This window comes from Triticum aestivum, chromosome 1B (assembly GCF_018294505.1).
Source record: "Triticum aestivum cultivar Chinese Spring chromosome 1B, IWGSC CS RefSeq v2.1, whole genome shotgun sequence".
In the NCBI taxonomy this organism is placed as follows: Eukaryota; Viridiplantae; Streptophyta; class Magnoliopsida; order Poales; family Poaceae; genus Triticum; species Triticum aestivum.
Genome location: NC_057795.1, coordinates 432,156,618 through 432,176,972, shown reverse-complemented (window position 1 = coordinate 432,176,972; position 20,355 = coordinate 432,156,618).

Genomic DNA, 20,355 nt, shown 5'->3' with positions numbered 1-20,355 from the left:
CACACACACGGTTGTAAAACTCTGGACATAGTTTAAGCAGCACCGCCCAACCGTCCTTGACCGTGGACATGGCTATTCGAATAGTTTTACACTCTGCAGAGGTTGCACACTTTACCCACAAGATCCGGGGAACTTCCGTGTCATCCACGACCCACGATACCTCAAGTACCCGGGGTAAGCACCCGGTCACTACCTTTCCCTAGACGACACTAACAAGGAGTCCACTCGTTGTTCCGTGTCCTCACGATGTACATCTTGCGAGACTCACTCGAGATCGTAACATTCGAGAGGGGACACAACGGTGTATCCGGTACCCTATGAAAACAGTCATGGCCGCCCTACCTGGCACGACCCCGTCCCGAGAGAGAGCACCAACTCTCCCCCGTCACTAGTAATGCGGGCTCAAAGCTAGTATCGATCTAGGTAATCAATAATGCCCTTTCCAATATAAGGGTAGAGTGGTTGCGCATGTAAGGCTGGGACAGTCATCAAATCTTAAATCTAATCCGTTTTCGAAAACAACACACACACTTGCCTTGGTACACCACTTCGTCATCAAGTGGTTACCCATCTCATCATCTCCCTCGGGCATAAGTGGCACCCGACGGGGTTTTCGAAAAAGTCTTTTGAAAATACTTTGTCTCCATCATCATGCATATTCCTGTCCCTTTTTGCGTAGCACTACTTTAGCATCCTATCTACTCCCACCGACATAACCCTCATAAGAAGGTAGGGTCATGCACAATGCAAGTATCAATGAGGAAGTACAGTGGCAAACCATCAAAGTGGTTACTACCTCATCATGATTCCATTGCAACAACAATATGGTGCTATATGATATGCATAAAAAGGGTTTCATAGACATGGTCAAAGGGCTGCTTGCCTGGCTCAACAAAGTCTTCTGGGTCTTCAAAGTCTTCTGGTCCAACTCCTTCGTTAGCAACGCAATCTATCATCGCAAAAATAATAACGAGAAAAATAAGGCAATAATAAAACAGAAAAACCAAAGTGCTCAGAAAAATATCAACTCATTTTTGTTAAATACCAGGGTGAAAACTAAGAAGGGGAAAGTTTCTAGTTCTGGATTTGGAGTAGCAGAATAGGAGAAATGGATTTACAAAGGTATATTTAAATGCTTAAAATCTCATTTAAATATTTACAGTGAAGAAAAGGTTATTGGATTTTAATGAAAGTTGCAACATTAAATATTTTGCAATATTTTAGGAATTTAGGAATTTGAATTAATTTATTTGGACATATATTTTATCCTATGGGATTTTCGGAAGGGTGACAGAAAAAAAAGAAAAGGGCTCCGTGCCTGCTGGGCCAGAACAGCCACCGCGCAGCAGGCCCAGCCAGAGAGGAGGCCCTGTGCGCTGGTGCACGCACGCGCACCAGGTTTAAACCTGACGGGCGGGGCCCAGGCGTCAGGGAGGGAGAGAGGAACGATGGACGGGAGAGGCTGACAGGCGGGGCCCGCCTGTCATCCCTAACCCTGAGTCCAGACGGCTGGCGAGCTCACCGGCGATGATGCAGGGCACGGCGAGGTCGGGCGAGGGCACGGATGGACTCAACGTCGTGTCCCCGTTCTGGTGGAGGTGGTGGACATCACCGGAGCGGCTTGGTTCATCGGCGACGAGGAGGCACGGCGGAGGAGCTTTGGGAGTCGATGGTTCCGGCCGTTCCCGGCTGCAAAAAGAGTGGGGAAGAGAGGGGAAAGGGTCAGCGTGGCCACGCGGTTCCAGATCGAGAGAAAACGAGGGCGGAGGAGGCCTGTACCGCGCAAACGCTGACGAGCCGAGGCGGCGGAGCTCGAGCTCGATCTCGAGCTCGGGCGGCTTTGAAGATGAATGGGGGGTGCGGGAGGTTGATTAGGAGTGTGGGGGAGCGACAGGGAGTGAGAGAGGGGCTCGTGGTCGCCTTATATAGGCTGGCCAAGGTCCACCGTAGGCGTGGCCTACGGGTGCCCGTGGGATCGGCTCAGGTGGCAGTTAGAGAGGGAACGGAGGGCTCAGGGGTGTTCGTGGGGGTGGTCTAGGGTGCTAATGAGAGAGAGGAGGAGAGGGACGAGCTGCGGGTGGGCCACAGGAGCGGCGCGCGCATTGGCCGAGCGGAGCGGCGCTCTGGCGCGAGCTGCAGGAGAGTGAGGAGGGTGCGGGAGCAAGTGAGCAGCCTGCTGGCGTGGAGTGGACGTCGAGGGGCATCGACTGGCGCGCGGGGGAGGCTCGAGGTGGTCGGGGGACGCGGCGTCAACGGTCGAGTGCCCTGCCAGGCGCTCTAGAGCGCGACTTTGGCCGACATCCACGGTTTTCCCGCGTCCGCGCGCGTCCACTTGTGTTTGGCAGCTGGAGAGGGCATGGGCGAAAGCTGGAGAGAGCCTTGGATGCTCTGGAAAGCTGAGGGGAGAGAAGGAGGCTGAGAGAGAGGGGGGAATCTGCTGTCCAGAGAAGAAAAATGGGGTTCCCCCTCTCTTCATCATTTCTTCCCCGGGCAGGAAAGCATCCAGGTGATAGGGGGGAACTAGGAGGGGTTGTGGTAAAAAGAAGGGCTCATGGAGATTAGTGGAAGTGGTCAAAAATGGAATTTTGGTAAAGTGGCGGAAGGTGTTTGATGCTTGTTTGGTTAAGCAAATGAACTCCAAATGCCATGATACTCCACAGGGTGAAATGACACATATAATTAGGGCCTTACACCCATTTTGAGATTATTTGGGCAAAGTTGCATTGTAAACCCTAGAAATGAACAGGAATGGATTTGGGGCACTATGATCAAGTTAACTTGTTCTCCAACTTGTGCCATTTGGTCTAGATGAATGATTAGACCATTTGAGCATGTTAACAAGATTTGAGAGCATTTGGATATGTTTGGCAATGTAAAGTTTCTCAAACTTCAGAACGGACAGAAATGATTTTGAGGGGATTTCATGGGGTTATACTATTCTCCATGACATGATACTTACCAAGATCATCCAAAATGTCATATGTGACATGCTAGAATTTTCTTGGAATTTTTGGAGAATATTGTCTTTGTAAATATTTCAAAAGCTTGAAATATCCAGAAAGGGTTTTTGAGGGGTTTGACCAATATTTTGAACATGACCATGTGTTGAAACTCTTATATATGGAAGATATATGTCCACTGAGTATCCCTAATTTTTGCCAAATATTTTTGAAACAATAAAATAATTTTTCCCTATTAAAGACCATTTTTGGCCTTAAGAAAAAGCTTTTAAATAAAATAGTAAAATAACTTTTAAAATTATATTTTTGTGGTTTATGGGAGTCCTATATCTAATAGGTCTCAAATATACTGTTTGAAATATTTTTCATACCCCAAATCAAGTACTTGCAGTACAAACCTCAACTTAGGGGTTTTTGGAAAACTAATTTTTGAAAATACTATTTGGCCAAATTATTTTAGTAAGAAAATACTATGTTTCTCTACACACATGGCATGATCATTGGGCAAGAGTTTGGGGCAAGGAGATGAAGTATAGAAGGTGGAGTAGTTGACTTTAATGAGCACTTGAAAAACCACACAGAGAAATCCAACTCCAAAAATTAAAGCCAAATAATGCAAAAGTTTTTGTTGGTCCAAATTTTCATGCTTTAATAATGCATAAGAAATGTTACAAAATGCAGGCTGTGACAGCTACCTCTGCAAAGTGTAATTAATCTATCGATAGCCGCGTCCTCGGTTATGGGCATAACTCGGGAGTAAGTCACACCATGGATCAACCTTTCTAATAAATCTTGCAAACTAAGTGAGTGCTGTGATGCATCGGTTCGTGGAGAAGCATGAACACTTGAGGTGTTCATGAGTGATTGGTTTCAGGTGTGACCCAGGTATTGTCACCGCTTGGTTACGAGGTAACCGTGTGGTAAGAGGGTCCGTGGGACTCACTGTATGAAACTTTTGTTTTCTTTCGGCAGTAGTTTTGCATTGTATTAATCTGATTAAATATCATGATATTGTTTGTCATCGTGCTTATATTTGTTGTGAGCTTGCAAGTAGATTCAATGTACTGACCTGGCGTGTTATGCCAGTTTTCAAGCAAGTCAGTTCGCATCGGAGTGCATCTCGTGTCTAGGCCGTGTTCACGTGGGTGTCCCTGTGCTATGGAGTTCCACTTCGTCGTTCTTCCACTGCCGTGTAGCTCGTGTGATCGAGGCCCCGTCATGTTCATTAAATAATGTACATACTCTCCAGAAGCACCGTGTGTGCCCCTTGGCCTCGAATCTCGATGTAATATCAGACCTATGTAATCCGCTAGCATCAATAAAGCGGTTGTTTCTGTACCATGTTGTTGTGTATTGCCAAAAGACTTGATCTTTGGGCTGGCAATGCAAGGTAAACCGGTTGCTCTGAGCCGGGGTGCCACAACGCTTGGTATCAGAGCCGCGCTGATTGTAGGACATGCTACACCGTTAGTGCGTTAGTGAAACGGTAGATAGCTTTGTTTGAGTGTCAATTGTTGCGTTGCATGCATGTTTATTTGTTATTACTAACCGAATGGTTTGTGAGTGTAGATGGCACCAGTACGGATCTTTTACCATCCTGAGCCAGCTCCGTACACATCGTCGCATCTGCTTCAGAACATGTGGCGATGACTCTACCCAGAGGGTGCTGATCCAGAGTATCGGGTGTATCGCGAGCACCTGGCCGGTGCATTGTATGAGTATTATGCTGAGGTCACTCTACACCACAGTTCACCTTCCGGCGCTTACACTCGTTCGACTAAGGGTGGTCTTGCTTCTACGCCATCCCAGGAGGTTCAGTTTGCTGCTCTCGAGGCTCTTGTAGACTTGCGCTAAAATGAGGTCTGCATGCATACCCACCCTGGTCTCTTCTTCTACCCATCTCTGCACGAGAATGGATGTATCCGTTTTCCTTTGATTAATCCGGCGTGCGACCGTCCCACTAGCCACCTTTCTCACTACATCACCGCTAGTTATCTCCTGAACTACGAGTTAGCTCGGGAGCTTTCACGTGCTCCCACCACTCTCGCAGCTGCTCGTATGAGGAACACCTCTTCCCGCTGTCGTCTATACTTCAGCTCCGGTTTCTTCCACCTCCGTTCCCCTGACGACCTCGCAGGTTACTGTTAACCCTCTGATGGTGAACCCTTGCAACGCTCCTGCTGCATGGTCTTACCTTGTCGCTACTCCTACTGTTCCTATGCCTAGATCCCATCCCCCGCCTTTTCCTGAGGGAGAGCCCTCAAGACAGCGTCGTCGCGTCCCTCTTGACCCGGAGGTCTCTGTTATCAGTTCAGGATCAGGGTCCGGCTCAGGAGACGAGCCTGCAGCAGCACTGACCAAGCAGTAGACTATTGGAGTATCGTTTTAGTCATGAGCATGATGTATGGTTGTAATCGCACTTGTCATGATGCGTAGTTTCATGTACGAGGGTAGTAGACCCGCTGTGATGTTTGCTTTCATGTTGGGACTATGTACAATTATGTTGGAACTTTTTATTCGCCTTGGTTTCAATTCGCTGTTTTCTTCTGGGATTTTTCATTGGCTTTTTCCCCCATTTTGGAATTTTCTCATCATGGTTGCTATGTATTGGGAAAAAAATAGGATGACGCATGGAGGCAGCAGCACCCAAGTTTGTGAGGATGTCCCTGTTCGTCGTTCCACAAGACAGGCAGGACATTCTCCCGAGCCGTACCAGCCACCTCCGCCGCCAGCACCACATCCACCTTCCACTGACCAGATCCTGCAAATGTTTGAAGAAAGAAGGAGCAACGACCTATTGGAAATCCTGAAGAGTGTGCAAATTATGGTTGGGCAAAATGGAAACCAGAATGGCCATCACTCCAAACTGTCAGATTTTCAGTGAACCAAGCCTCCCAGTTTCACCCACGCTACTGATCCTTTGGACACCGACGACTGGCTAAGGACTATGGAGAGGAAACCGGAGATTGCTCGCATTGAAGAAGGGGACAAGGTTCCCTTTGCAACGCATTATCTCGAAGGAGCTGCGCGATATGGTGGGATAATGCCAAGGCAATATGGCCTGTAGACGAGGAAATTACTTGGGAAAAATTCAAGGAACAATTCCGCAAGTATCATATTCCCACCGGAGTTATGAAAATCAAGCAGCCCAAATTCCTCGCTCTCACTCAAGGCAGCATGACCATCAACGAGTACCTGAACAAGTTCAACCATTTGGCCCGCTATTCTCTCCATGATGTTGCCACAAAAGAGCGGAAGATCGACCGGTTCCTTGGAGGCCTGAATCAGCATCTCAGGTGCACTCTCAGCATGTTTGATTTCCCAAACTTCCTGACACTGGTGAACAAGGCCCTCATCACCGAAAGGGAACACAAGCTCCTACACGACCACACGCCAGCTGTTAATGACCACAAGCGCAAATTCGAGCCAAAGAAGGATATGCAACCAATGCAAAAGGCTCGTACTTGGCAATAGACGCAGGTGGTGTACAAACCAAATTGGCAGCAAACTGTCAACAAGACTACTACACAAATCAAGAATGCCGTGACCAGCCCGGTGCACGAAGACTGTCAGCGCAACAATTCATGTTTCAGCTATGGTCAAACCGGACACTACGCCAAACAGTGTCCCAAGAACAACAAGCACGTAGCTCCCTTCCAGCCGCAAGTCAACTTCATGGAGCCGTATTCCGCCCCAGATATGATTCAAGGGCAAATTCATCACATCTCCGCAGACGAAGCTCAAGAGGACCCAAAAGTCATCATTGGTATGTTTCTTGCTAATGACATACCCGCCGTAATCTTATTTGACTCTGGGGCTTCCCACTCTTTCATATCGCGAAGTTTTGCTTCCCAAAACAATTTTACTTGCTCGATTTTGGGAAAGCACATGCTGGTACATTCCCCGGGATCCCTGAGGGAGTCCTGGATTAGGGGGTCCTCGGACAGCCGGACTATATACTTTGGCCGGACTGTTGGACTATGAAGATACAAGATTGAAGACTTTGTGCCATGTCCGGGTGGGACTCTCCTTTGTGTGGAAGGCAAGCTTGGCAATTCGGATATGTAGATTCCCTTCTCTGTAACCACCTCTGTGTAACCCTAGCCCCCTCCGGTATCTATATAAACCGGAGGGTTTAGTCCGTAGGACAACATACAATCATAATCATAGGCTAGCTTCTAGGGTTTAGCCTCTATGATCTCGTGGTAGATCAACTCTTGTAATACTCATATCATCAAGATCAATCAAGTAGGAAGTAGGGTATTACCTCCATTGAGAGGGTCCGAACCTGGGTAAACATCGTGTCCCCCGCCTCCTGTTACCATTAGCCTTACATGTATAGTTCAGGACCCCCTACCCGAGATCCGCTGGTTTTGACACCGACATTGGTGCTTTCATTGAGAGTTCCACTGTGTCGTCACGATAAGGCTTGATGGCTCTTTCAATCATCTGCAACCATGCAGTCTAGGATGATGTTTTCCTCCCCGGACAAATCTTTGTATTCGGTGGCTTCGTATTGCGGGCCAACTCGCTTGGCCATCTGGAGCAGATCGACAGCTACGCCCCTGGCCATCAGGTCAGGTTTGGAAACTTGAACTGCACCGCCGACATCCGCGGAGACTTGATCTTCGACGGGTTCGAGCCCATGTCAGGAGCACCAACCAGTCACAACGGGCATGACTTAGATCTTCCATCGGACGATGTTCGGGAGATCGCACCTGCGGCTGCCCCCGCCCTTAATCTAGAGCAGATCACGCCATCTGAGGACGGGTGGATGGACCCTACCACGAAGGCAGCACATTCATCGGTGTCGGAGACGAACACAGACTTCACCTCCAAAGAGATCTGTGTCATCGGACCCTCGGACTCGTCTCCGGCCATAGGTTCCGAACCGCGTGCGTCCGTGCCTATCGAATTTGATTGGGCACCGATCATGGAGTTTAGCTTTGCGAATATCTTTCAGCACTCACCCTTGGGAGACATGCTAGATTCATTGAGGTCTCTCTCTCTATCAGGAGTCTCTTGGACGAACTATGTCCGGCTTGAGTGGGAAGTGGACGACAAAGAAATTCGTTCCCCACCCAACCCCCACTTAATAGCCACTGTCGATGAATTAACCGACGTGCTTGACTTCGACTCCGAAGACATCAACAGTATGGACGACGATGTAGGATAAGAACAGGAACCACCGCCCACAGGGCGCTGGACAGCCACCTCATCATATGATATATATATATATATATATATATATATATAGATATATATATATATGGTGGACACCCCTAAAGAAATCAATGGCGATGAGGCAATGGAGGATAATCCCTTAGAGAAGCAATCTAAGCACCAGCGTGATCGGTGCCGCTCTAAGCCCCGCCATAGCAAAAATAGCGATACCGGCACAAAAGATGATAGCAATCCGGATGGTGCCGAAGACGAAAACAATCCCGCCCAGCCAGGCGTCGAGCAGGCCGAGCGGGAGGATGGGCAAGCTAGCCCTAAGGAACAGGCAACAGATGGAGAATCAGAGGATGACAATTACATGCCCCTCTCCGAAGACGAAGTGAGCCTTGGCGATGAAGAATTCATCGTGCCTGAGGACCCCGTCGAGCAGGAGCGCTTCAAGCGCCGGCTTATATCCACTGCAAATAGCCTGAAGAAGAAATAGCAGCAGCTTCAAGCTGATCAAGATCTGCTAATGGGTAGATGGACTAAGGTCCTGGCAGCCAAGGAATATGGACTTGAGTGCCCAACCAAAAGTTACCCAAAGCGCAGGTTGCTACCTCAGCTCGAGGAGGAGGCATTAAAACCCACACTACCAGCGCACGATGCGACTGACCGGCCACCTCATGGCCGAGACAAAGCGGCGTATTAGCCCGAACACTAGCCCGCACCCCGTCGCCAATCAAACAAAAACACTAAGGCCCGGGGCTACACGGAGGACCTGCAAGACGTATTGGAAAGGAAAGAAGGACATTCAAGATCGATCTACCAGATCATGGGGCCGTGCCACAACGTGTGAGGATGACCGTCACGCTGGATACACTAAAAACAAGTCCGGCCGGGCCGAATACAACAGACCAGACTCATTTGAACTGCGTCGTGATGTAGCCCGGCACAGAGGCTCCGCACACCCCCTATGCTTCACTGATGAAGGAATGGACCATGAATTCCCAGAAGGGTTTAAACCTGTGAACATTGAATCATACGATGGTAAAACAGACCCCGCGATATGGATTTAAGATTTCCTTCTCCACATTCACATGGCCCGTGGCGATGATCTGCATGCCATCAAGTACCTCCCACTTAAGCTCAAAGGACCAGCTCGGCACTGGCTGAATAGCTTGCTGGAAAACTCCATTGGCAGTTGGTAGAACCTGGAAGATGCATTCCTTGACAACTTCCAGGGCACTTACGTGCGACCACCGGACGCTGACGACTTAAGTCACATAACCCAGCAGCCCGGAGAGTCAGCCAGGAAATTCTGGACTCGGTTCCTAATTAAAAAGAACCAAATTGTTGACTGCCCGGATGCCGAAGCCCTAGCTGCCTTTAAGCATAACATCCGCGACGAGTGGCTTGCCTGACACCTCGGCCAAGAGAAGCGAAGTCCATGGCAGCCCTCACGACACTCATGACCCGCTTTTGTGCGGGCGAGGACAGCTGGCTGGCTTGTAGCAACAACACATGAAGAAATCCTAGCACTTCAGATGCCAGAGATAGCAACGGCAAGCCACGATGCAATAGACGCAAGCGTCGCAACATTGGCGACAACGCCGAAGACACGACAATCAATGCCGGATTCAGTGGCTCTAAGTCCGGTCAGCGGAAAAGCCATTCAAAAGAAACAATCCTGGCCCGTCCAGTCTGGACCGCATACTCGATCACTCATGTCAAATTCACGGCACTCCCGATAAACCAGCCAACCACACCAACAGAGAATGCTGGGTGTTCAAACAGGCTGGCAAGATAAAAGCCGAAAACAAGGAAAAAGGGGCTGCATAGCGATGACGACGAGGAGCCCCGGCCGCCGAACACAGGAGGGGAGAAGAAATTCCCTCCCCAGGTGAAAACGGTGAACATGATATGTGCAACTCATATCCCCAAGCGGGAACGGAAGCGTGCACTAAGGGACGTCTATGCGATGGAGGCAGTCGCCCCAAAATTCAACCCATGCTCTTCTTGTCCGATCACTTTCGATCGCAGGGACCATCCTACCAGTATCCATCATGGCGGTTCGGCCGCATTGGTCCTCGACCCCATCATTGACGGATTCCACCTCACACGAGTCCTTATGGACGGTGGCAGCAGCCTGAACCTGCTTTATCAGGACATAGTGTGCAAAATGGGCATCGACCCCTCAAGGATCAAACCCACAAAAACCACCTTCAAAGGTGTCATACCAGGTGTAGAGGCCTGTTGCATGGGCTCAAACACACTGGAAGTAGTCTTCGGATCTCCAGACAACTTCCGAAGCGAGGAATTAATCTTCAACATCATCCCTTTCCGCAGTGGCTATCACTCACTGCTCGGACGAACCGCATTTGCTAGATTCAATGAGGTACTGCATTATGCATACCTCAAGCTCAAAATGCCAGGACCTTGTGGGGTTATAACAGTTAATGGAAACACAGAACGCTCGCTTCGTACAGAGGAGCACACTGCGGCCCTCGTCGGAGAAGTACAAAGCAGCCTTCTTAGGCAGACCGCCAACTCGGCGATAAAGCGAGTCCGGAGTACCCTGCAACAGGATCGTCCGGCACGTCCAGAGCTCGACTAGCAATTCGGCCTCCATCCTAGCCCTAGTCAAGCGGTAAAATTTGTGCCGCGCGTACATAATTACGCACTCAAAATACCATGGGCATAGGCGGAGGCACGGTTATGATGCGGTCCACAATGCGGCTCAACCGCCCCAAGACCCGTATACCTTCATCATTTTATTTGTTTCAGGACCCTACTTTCTGGAAGCCCTTTCAGATAGCCTGATTATCGGACTCATCACGGGAAGGAAAAACCAAGGAGGCAAGAAGCTTTGAAGTATAAGGGAATACCCAGGTGGTCTCTAATAACGATCGTCATACCTGTTTTACATACCCACACACAGCTTACCCTTGGCTAGGACATGTAAAATAGTCCTATTTTGCTTATCGCACTACTTGTATACATACGCTTTGACGTATTATTTAAATAACAATGAAAAAATATACAGCGTCAGCTTATTATTACATTTCTTTATCCTTTTTTCCTTGACTGCTTATTTATTACAAATTGCACCAGTACACTTTGGTACGTTCAGCTCGCCAGGGGCTTCAGTGTACCCCATAACACGGCAAGAAAAGTCCGAACACTTTCGACAGTGCGGCACCCCGATCTTATAGCATTATATGCATCAGCTTCGAATCATGTCTTGGGTCAATAGTTGGGTTTGCCTGGCTCCCATGTTTTGGTACCCTATGTTCCGCTATATCGGCTAAGGTAGCACAGGGAGAACTACTGCGATTGTGTCCCGGTTCTTCCGGACGAGCACCTCAGTAGAGAAAGCCAAAAACTGACTGTCATGATGTGGCGAGAGCTGGTCGCTGTTCGAGAGGTCTCAAATCCTTAAAGATTTTTTCTTCTTCGGGCGAGGAATCGGCCTTATACGATTTAGGCGTGTATGGCGCCCCAAGTTCGGACTTCCGAATACTAGGGGCTTCGCCAAAATTTAAAATTGTAGACTTCTATGGCTAAGTGAGAGTGATAAAGCTGTATAGTCCGATTGCCTTGTTCGCTGCGCTAAACACCTCCTTGAAGGACCAAAAATTTGGATAAAGAGTGTTTAGATTTATCCCGAACACCCCAGTACTAGTTACATGGGGGCAGAAGCCGACGACTAGCCAACTCTCAGATTTTATAAACAGCCGCACAGAAGGTAATATTTTAAATCAACAAGCGTTATACTCCCTCCGTTCCTTTATCTAAGGTGCATTTTTTACAAAAATTTCACAATGTAAGGTGTATTTGTTGTAATCTCACTTAATCCCTCTTTTACCCCTCCACGGCCGACATACATGGTAGCTATCCTCCTGATGCTAAAATCAAGCCAAGCACTTAATGCGTTTTGTTGGGAAAAAAAGGGAACCATCATTAATTAGGAAAATGTATATCCTCCCGTCCCATGCAATCCCATTATTTTATTGTTTCCTCTTTGAGAGCGTATAGAACAATTTTCTCTACCTGATCTAAGCATTTTCCTGAGAACAGAAAGCATCACACCAACAAAACTTCTGAACGGACGCCTTTTCTCTTCCACCATGGATCCGTTCACGCTAGAGGAAGATAGGTTCAACTCGTTGCTGCATGTTTTTAGCCAAGAGGATGATCCCGCTATGGAACTGTTTAGTCAGGTGGAAGAAACGGACGAGTCCTTGGGCCTGTTTAGTGAGGTGCAAGACCACGGCCGGTGTCTCGCCGAGGACTTGTCACCTCTGTTGTCCGACGTGAAGCTCGCCGACCAGATTTTGCATGATGTGGCCACGACCGACAACGGCGATGTCCAACAAGCCGGGTTATTGCGGACACATGCTGCTCGACATCCGGTCTGTAACTTCTTCCAAGGCCGGAATCGCCACCGTCAACGAGGTCGTGAACTGCGTGGTGTCCGAACCATACGCCGCATCGGCCTCTTCAAGCATGCCATGTCAAGCAATGCTCGGCGCATTGTCCTTTGCCGTATGTACGGAATATCCGTCATGTCAAATAACATCACCGATTTTTGGTTAGTCCCACTTATACGTTTGCTCTTATCCATCATATCTGTACATGTACTAGTATGACATGCCTTGTTCTAACTTTAGCGACACAACTGGAGGCGTCGATCAAGGGGAGCACCAATATGGCGAGGAGAACGATAAGAGCAACGCGGTAGATGACAAGGCCATCAAGAATGATGAGGTCGATAGCGATGCCGAGACCATCGATTCAGAGTTTGAAGCAATGCAAGCTGCCAGAGCAAGTGAAGTGCGTGTGGAACGATTTTATGCCCCAGATTCAATGCCGGACTCGGTACCCCCAGGAATGGATTCATATAGGGATTTCATACTGAAGTCCTTGATGACATCGTATGATCCAAAGATGATGAAGAAATGACCACATAATCAGTGACGCAACTACTCTCCGCTTAGCACTAAATATTTGGTGTGATTTCATAAATTGTCAATGTGCCCAAAGTCTTTTTTTATTGCATGAGTTTGTTAAGTGACATCATACTTTGGCATGAATGAAGCTCATTTTGTTGGTTACTGTTACTTGCAATGTTCTACTCTCGAAGCAATAGATAAGTCGAAGTCATGGAGTAATAAAAATCACCAAAAAAATTAACAACAAGTTCTTTTAAGATTACTTGATGGCATGGAGTAATAAGCATCAAAAAACAAAGAACAAGTTCACTGAGATTATGAATAAGGCTACAAGTACAGTACGAGTATGTTTAAATTCATGACTGTATAAGTAATGAAGTTGCTAAGATTATTACTGATAACAAGCCACAAGAAGTACATCAAGCATCTGGAAGGGCTTCAGGAACAGCAATTACAACATCAGCATCGCAGGGTACTACATCCGGAAGCATTTCGAGTGCCGCCAGAAATGATTTCCTCATGTGCGGAACCTTGTACCAGTTACCTCCTTTCTGCTTCAGTACCTCGCACATGCATGACTGAAGGGTAAGAAAAATACGGTTGCTTCTCTCAGCCGGGTAGGTGTCATATGCTTTTTTCACCTTTGCAACAATATCAACAATTTTACCAGGGGACATCTTCTCAAAAAGAGCCTGAAGTGCAGCAAAGAATCCTAAGTCAAGAATGTTCAAATCAGGTGAGTTCGGCGGCTGACATGTAAGCCTAATATCCCATCCATCCGCCTGTGCCGCTGCACAAAACACACTGTCATTCACAGCAATATGGGTCTTTGCATTATCTTGCTGAATGTATATTATGCGTCCGCGTTCCGAAGCCGGCCACAAAGCCTTGATGGCAGGTAGCAGCTTGTTCACCATATAATCTCTACTGACATCCTTCATCACCGACGGCAAAACCTTGGTTACCTCTTCCCCCCTCTCTCGGTAAGGGCTACGCCTCCTTGCAAAGTCCTGATATGTGAACGGCCAAATTCCAATCTTGCCATCAAAAGTCATGACACCATGATCATCATAACGAGGCCTTGCTACTGCTGCCAAGAACATCACTTTCTCGATAAATCCCTTGCTCTGTGTGCTGCGATAGGGTTCTTCTTCATCAGGTGCCAAGTAGTAGTTCTGGGTACCTTTAGTGCGGTAGAACCACTTCTCATCAATGTGAATGACATTGTACATGCCTTTAAATCTGGGTTCTTCAGGCACACTTAGCTCATCCAACATGGATAAACAAAACCGAATCCGACCCACCTTGTTGTCATCAGTCAATGTGGATTTAATTGAATTTGTATGGCGCTTCAGTCTGCCCTCCTTCAACCTTCTCCATAAAGTTGTCTTCGCCATTTGAAGCTCATTAGCAAGATCTTTGAGCGTAGTTCTTTTGCTCAATTCAATCTTTTTTATGGCATCTGAATCAAACGATATCTTCTTGCGGCCACAAGTTTTCACCCTTTTGTTTGCTACTCCATGAATACCACCGGCTTTCTTGCCTCTCGACCATATGTTTTGAACAGTCCGGTAATTAACTTGACAAAGCTCTGCCACCTCGTCAACCACCCCTTGGTTTAGTACGCCTTGATTTGTCCGCTCTAATAGCATAGCATAAATTTCTTGCTTTTGATGGCCTGGGTACCATCTTCGCTTCTTTTTTTGATTAGCATTTGAGCCTACAGAATATTCAGAACAAGAACTGAATTACTTTCAGCTAAAAAGAACTAACATTCTCTACAGAAATAACTCACGCAGAAGACTAACCATTGTTGCTGCCGGTGTCAGCTACTTCAGCTTGTACTCCAGGGTCACTCTCTGGAACAACACCTTTGTTTAACTCCACACGAATGCATGGGTTAACGTTGCCGGCGGGGCTGGTTGCATCATTGCTGCTGCCATTTACTGAAGATGGAACACTTTCTGTACAGTCACCTTGGTTAACGTCGGCAGGGCTGGTTGTATCATTGCTGCTGCCATTTAGCGAAGATGGAACAACTTCGGTAAGGCCGCCTTGCCACTTCATCAGAGCCGGGCGCATTCTGCTGCGACCAGCCAAGCCCAAGCGTCGACGACCACGTCGAGCGTCACTGGCGTCCCCGACGGCATTGTCGTCACCTCCACGGCCACGCCCGACGATAGGACCAGCAAGTAGCGCCGCACACACGCGTTTAAGCACGACATCATGTGCACCACGAGCACGTCCGAGGCCCGCGTGCATACTGGCAGCTTCTTCCACTTCCGAGCCATCGCATCCACCAGCAGCATCTTCTCCATGGCCTGAGTCGTGTGCGCACATAGAACCTGCCGCATCAACTCCTTGGTCACTGGTGGTGATGTTCGCAAGATGGCAGGGGAACATGACAACCGTTCCCTGGATGAATACTTCACCGGTCCGGCGCGCACGAGAATCTATAAGAACATGTTCGCTGTCGAAGAGATAGGCCCTGGTTGTACCAAGCTGGATCGCCCCAGGATAGAAGGTCTTCCTACTTCTGAGCGAAACCATCATGCAAAAGGACACCGGCCACCACTTCTCCGCTGGATTCACCGGCGGCTTGCACTGTATTCCATCCTCTGCGTGGCCTCGTCCACCAGCGCCTCGGTGATCCACCTGAGCAGAGATGGTGACACAACGGTTCAAGTACTACCCCGGAGTACATGATCTGGTTCAAGGAGTATGGAATACATACAGTACGTATACCTGTGAAGCCTGCGTTGCGTCCACTGCATGGCTGGGTCCGTCTGCATGTTGGCCTCGCGCGCGTCCCCGCCCGCCGGCGCGTTGGCCGTGGACGTCCCCGCGTCCGTGCCCGCCTGCGCCTTGGCCGTGCCCGCGTCCGCGCCCGCCGGCGCATTGGCCGCGCCCCGCGTCTTCCGCCGGCGTGTGTACGTCAAGTCGCCCGTGCTCCGCAGAAGCAGCTCGCCTGTGTTCAAGGAGGTCCGCCTCACCGTCGGCTTCTTTGCTGGCATGAAGTCGATCATGCTCGCATCCATTGCTGTCATGGAGGGAATGCTCAACTTCTACATGGAGCCCGCAATAAAAAAGTATCCTGCTAGTATTACTGCAAAAAGGTGAGATTGCACAAGAACATACCGTCGTCGGAGTCATCGGAAGCTAGCCAGTCATAGTCGTATCCAAGATCACTGACCCGGTCTTCGTTCTCCTCAATTGAATCCCAATTAGGTGCTGGATGAAAGTCTAGATCAACCATGTTTTCTGTTGGCCAAGTACTGGAAGAAGGGGGAAATGAAGAAAACCATGGGGAGTTGACTCATTTTGTACACGAGAACATATTTTAAAATCTGCATTCTGTTGGCGCCAAGTGACTTCCCTCCCTTTTTCTCTCTGCCGCGCGAGCTCATTTTCCTATAGGAGGCAACAAAGTTATTTGCATCGCTGATTTCTTGGGATACGGGGATTGCATGTGCCGTGCAAGGCCGGCAGCGTATCTGCATGTAGCGGCCAAATCAGTGGAAGCTCACCTAATTGATTTCCAACGCTAAGCTAATACCAGGGGTAGTATTGTCCCAGATGCTCCAAAAATTGCTGCCTTGGTCACCGAGCTGGAAAAAATGCACCTTAGATAAAGGAACGGAGGGAGTATAGCGCACATGAACTCGTTTTCATATTACAGGATGACATGAGTACATTCATTCAAATGTTACATCCTTAGCACACTCCCCCGCCACAAGGCGGGCACCCTTCAGGACACTGTCATAATACTTTACGGGGTGGCGATGCTCCTTACCCTCCGGCGGCGCCTTTGTCACCAGCTTCTCGGCATCCGTCTTCGCCCAGTGCACTTTTGCATGGGCGAAGGCCCTGCGCGCACCTTCGATGCAGGCTGACTGCTTAATGGCTTCAAGCCGCGGACATGCATTCACAAGCCGCTTTACCAGGCCGAAGTAGCTGCTGGGAAGGGGCTTGCCAGGCCACATCCGGACTATGAGATCCTTCATGGCCAGTTCGGCCGCCTTGTGAAGCTCGACCAGTTGCTTCAGCTGGTCGCTCAAGGTCATCGGGTGTTCGGCCCCAATATACTGGGACTAGAACAACTTCTCCGTGGAGCTCCCTTCTTCGGCCCGGTAGAACTCTGCGGCATCCGATATGCTGCGCGGCAGATCTGCGAATGCTCCTGGAGAGCTCCGAATTCGGGTAAGTAAAAGGAAAATCTCCTTCACATGCTTGCTTTGCATAATAAATGCCTTACCCACCGCTATCTTCTTGGCCGCCTGAATCTCTTGAAGGGCCTTTTGGGCTTCGGCCTTGGCATCTTGTGCGCTCTGGAGGGCCTTCACAAGGTCGGACTCTTGCGTCTTCGAGTCATGCTCCAAGGACTCGTATTTCTTGACGAAATCCTGGAGCTCTTATTGGACCTCGCCGCCTCGGTCCTCTTGCTTTTCGCGCTCGATGCGCTCCTTGGCCGCTTTGTCTTCGGCCTCGGACAGCGCCTTCTTCAGGGACGCCACTTCGGTCATGGCCCCTATTAAAATTCATAACGCTTCTATAAGCTAAAACCATTCCTTCGTTACCAATATACAAACAGGGTATTATGTACCTTTGTTCTCCTCGAGCTGCCTCTTCACGAGGCCGAGCTCTCCTTCGCTCTGCTCCAGGTCCCGCTTCAATCCAGAGATCTCCGCAGTACGAGCAGCAGTAGCCAGCAGCGATGCTTGCTTATTCACATAGACACATTCTGTCAGACTCCTATGGTTGTTATTTGATCCTCTGTTCGGCCTTTCTTTCCGAACACCAAACAGAGCATCAGGGGCTACTGTCTATACTGTGATAATTCGATTACTTACCTCAAAGCCTATTAGGAGGATGGCGCGGGCTTCAGTCAATCCGCTTTTGGCGGACCAAACCTTCTCGATCACCACACTTATGATGGTGCGGTGCTCTTCATCAACGGAAGCGTCATGAAGCGCTTCCAGCAAGCCGTCTGATGCCTCTGGATGGGCAAAGGTCATCGGCACAAGCATCTCGACCTCCTTAGTGAGGGGCCGCCTACCTGAATCCGGAACCACTGGAGGTTCCGGCGTAGTATCCGACTGGGGGCGAGACTTGCTGCAGCCCCCGTCATATGAATCCATGGGAGTCTTTCCCCCCATGTGCCAGGCGTCTGGGATTTCGCCTTGGGGCATCTCCAGAACCGTCTCCTGCTGGTTCGGTATCCTCTGGGACAACACCTCGGTGTCTTCCATGGGCCGGGGGTGGAGGCCGTCGAGAGTGAATCACTGTTCATCGCCGACCGACTCAGAGACCCATCCGAGGAGGATACGTTGATGTGGGCTTTGGACCGACTGCACAATCACATTTGACATGATAAGAAGCAATAAAACAAAACATACCAGAAGTATTATAGTGTCCGGATACTTACGACTTCGCCAGGGGCCTGTCCCTAGGCAACCACTCCTCGTCGCTGTAGGCGGCTATTGTGGAGTGGTCCGGAGGGAGGGTCCTTCCCTTGTTGGACCCTTCGGCCTCCCCAGATGGGGCGGCCTTCCTTTTCTTCTCCTCCTCGGTTTGGGGGGGAGGGTTTTCCTCTTCCACCTCCTCATTTTTGTTGGAGGAGTGTGCCTCGGTGTCTTCGGACGATGAGTCCGACACGACCTTGCGCCGGAGACCTTTCCTGGTCCCTGTGGCCTTCTTCTTGGCCTTCTTCTCTAGCACCTCGTAAGGCGCCGGAAACAACATCTCTGTGAAGAGAGTCGTTGCTGGATCTTCGGGTAGTGGAGCTGGACAGTCGATCCGCTCCGCTGTCGCAACCCAGTCCTGTTAAATTGGCGTGGAGGCTTAGATTCCTCCTACGAATATACTGGGGAAAGACACATCTTGTGAAATAAAAAGAGCTTACCGGATTGGCGGGGCGCTTTGCGCTGAGTCCACGATCCTCGGTAATGGGAGGAGGTACTTCGGCGGCCTTGAACAACACCATCCAAATGTCTTTGTGAGCCATGTCGAAGAGCTCTCACAGCGTCTGGTGTTTGGCCGGATTGAACTCCCACATATTGAATGGCTGTCTTTGACACGGGAGGATCCGATGGAAGAGCATGACCTGGACCACGTTGACAAGCTTGATTTTCTTGCTTATCATATTTTTGACACAGTTCTGGAGTCCGGTCAGCTCCACCAGTGCACCCCAGGCTAAGCCCTTCTTTTTCTATGAGGTGAGCACATGGGGATACCGGATCGAAATTCGGGGGCCGCCGCCCAGTTGGCGCCTGCTACCTCTTGACCACTGCGTTGGATTTCCCCAAAGAGGAGAGGATGATGCAGCAAAGTAGCGTAAGTATTTTCCTCAGTTTTTTAGAACCAAGGTATCAATCAAGTAGGAAACCACGCATAAGTCCCTCGTACCTACACAAAACAATAGCTCCTCGCAACGAACGCGATTAGGGGTTGTCAATCCCTTCACGGTCACTTATGAGAGTGAGATCTGATAGAGATAATAAATAATATTTTTGGTATTTTTGGTATAAAGATGCAAAGTGAAAAGTAAAAGGCAAAGTAAAAACAAAGCAAGTAATAAAGCGACAGAGATTGATATGATGAGAATAGACCCGGGGGCCATAGGTTTCACTAGTGGCTTCTCTCAAGAGCATAAGTATTCTACGGTGGGTGAACAAATTACTGTTGAGCAATTGACAGAATTGAGCATAGTTATGAGTATATCTAGGTATGATCATGTATATAGGCATCACGTCCGAGACAAGTAGATCGAAACGATTCTGCATCTACTACTATTACTCCACTCATTGACCGCTATCCAGCATGCATCTAGAGTATTAAGTTAAAAATAGAGTAACGCCTTAAGCAAGATGACATGATGTAGAGGGATAAATTCATGCAATATGATAAAAAACCCATCTTGTTATCCTCGATGGCAACAATACAATACGTGCCTTGCTGCCCCTTCTGTCACTGGGAAAGGACACCGCAAGATTGAACCCAAAGCTAAGCACTTATCCCATTGCAAGAACTACCAATCTAGTTGGCCAAACCAAACGGATAATTCGAAGAGACTTGCAAAGATAACTCAATCATACATAAAAGAATTCAGAGAAGATTCAAATATTCTTCATAGATAAACTGGATCATAAACCCACAGTTCATCGGTCTCAACAAACACACCGCAAAAAGAAGAAGATTACATCGAATAGATCTCCACGAGAGAGGGGGAGAACATTGTATTGAGATCCAAAAAGAGAGAAGAAGCCATCTAGCTACTAGCT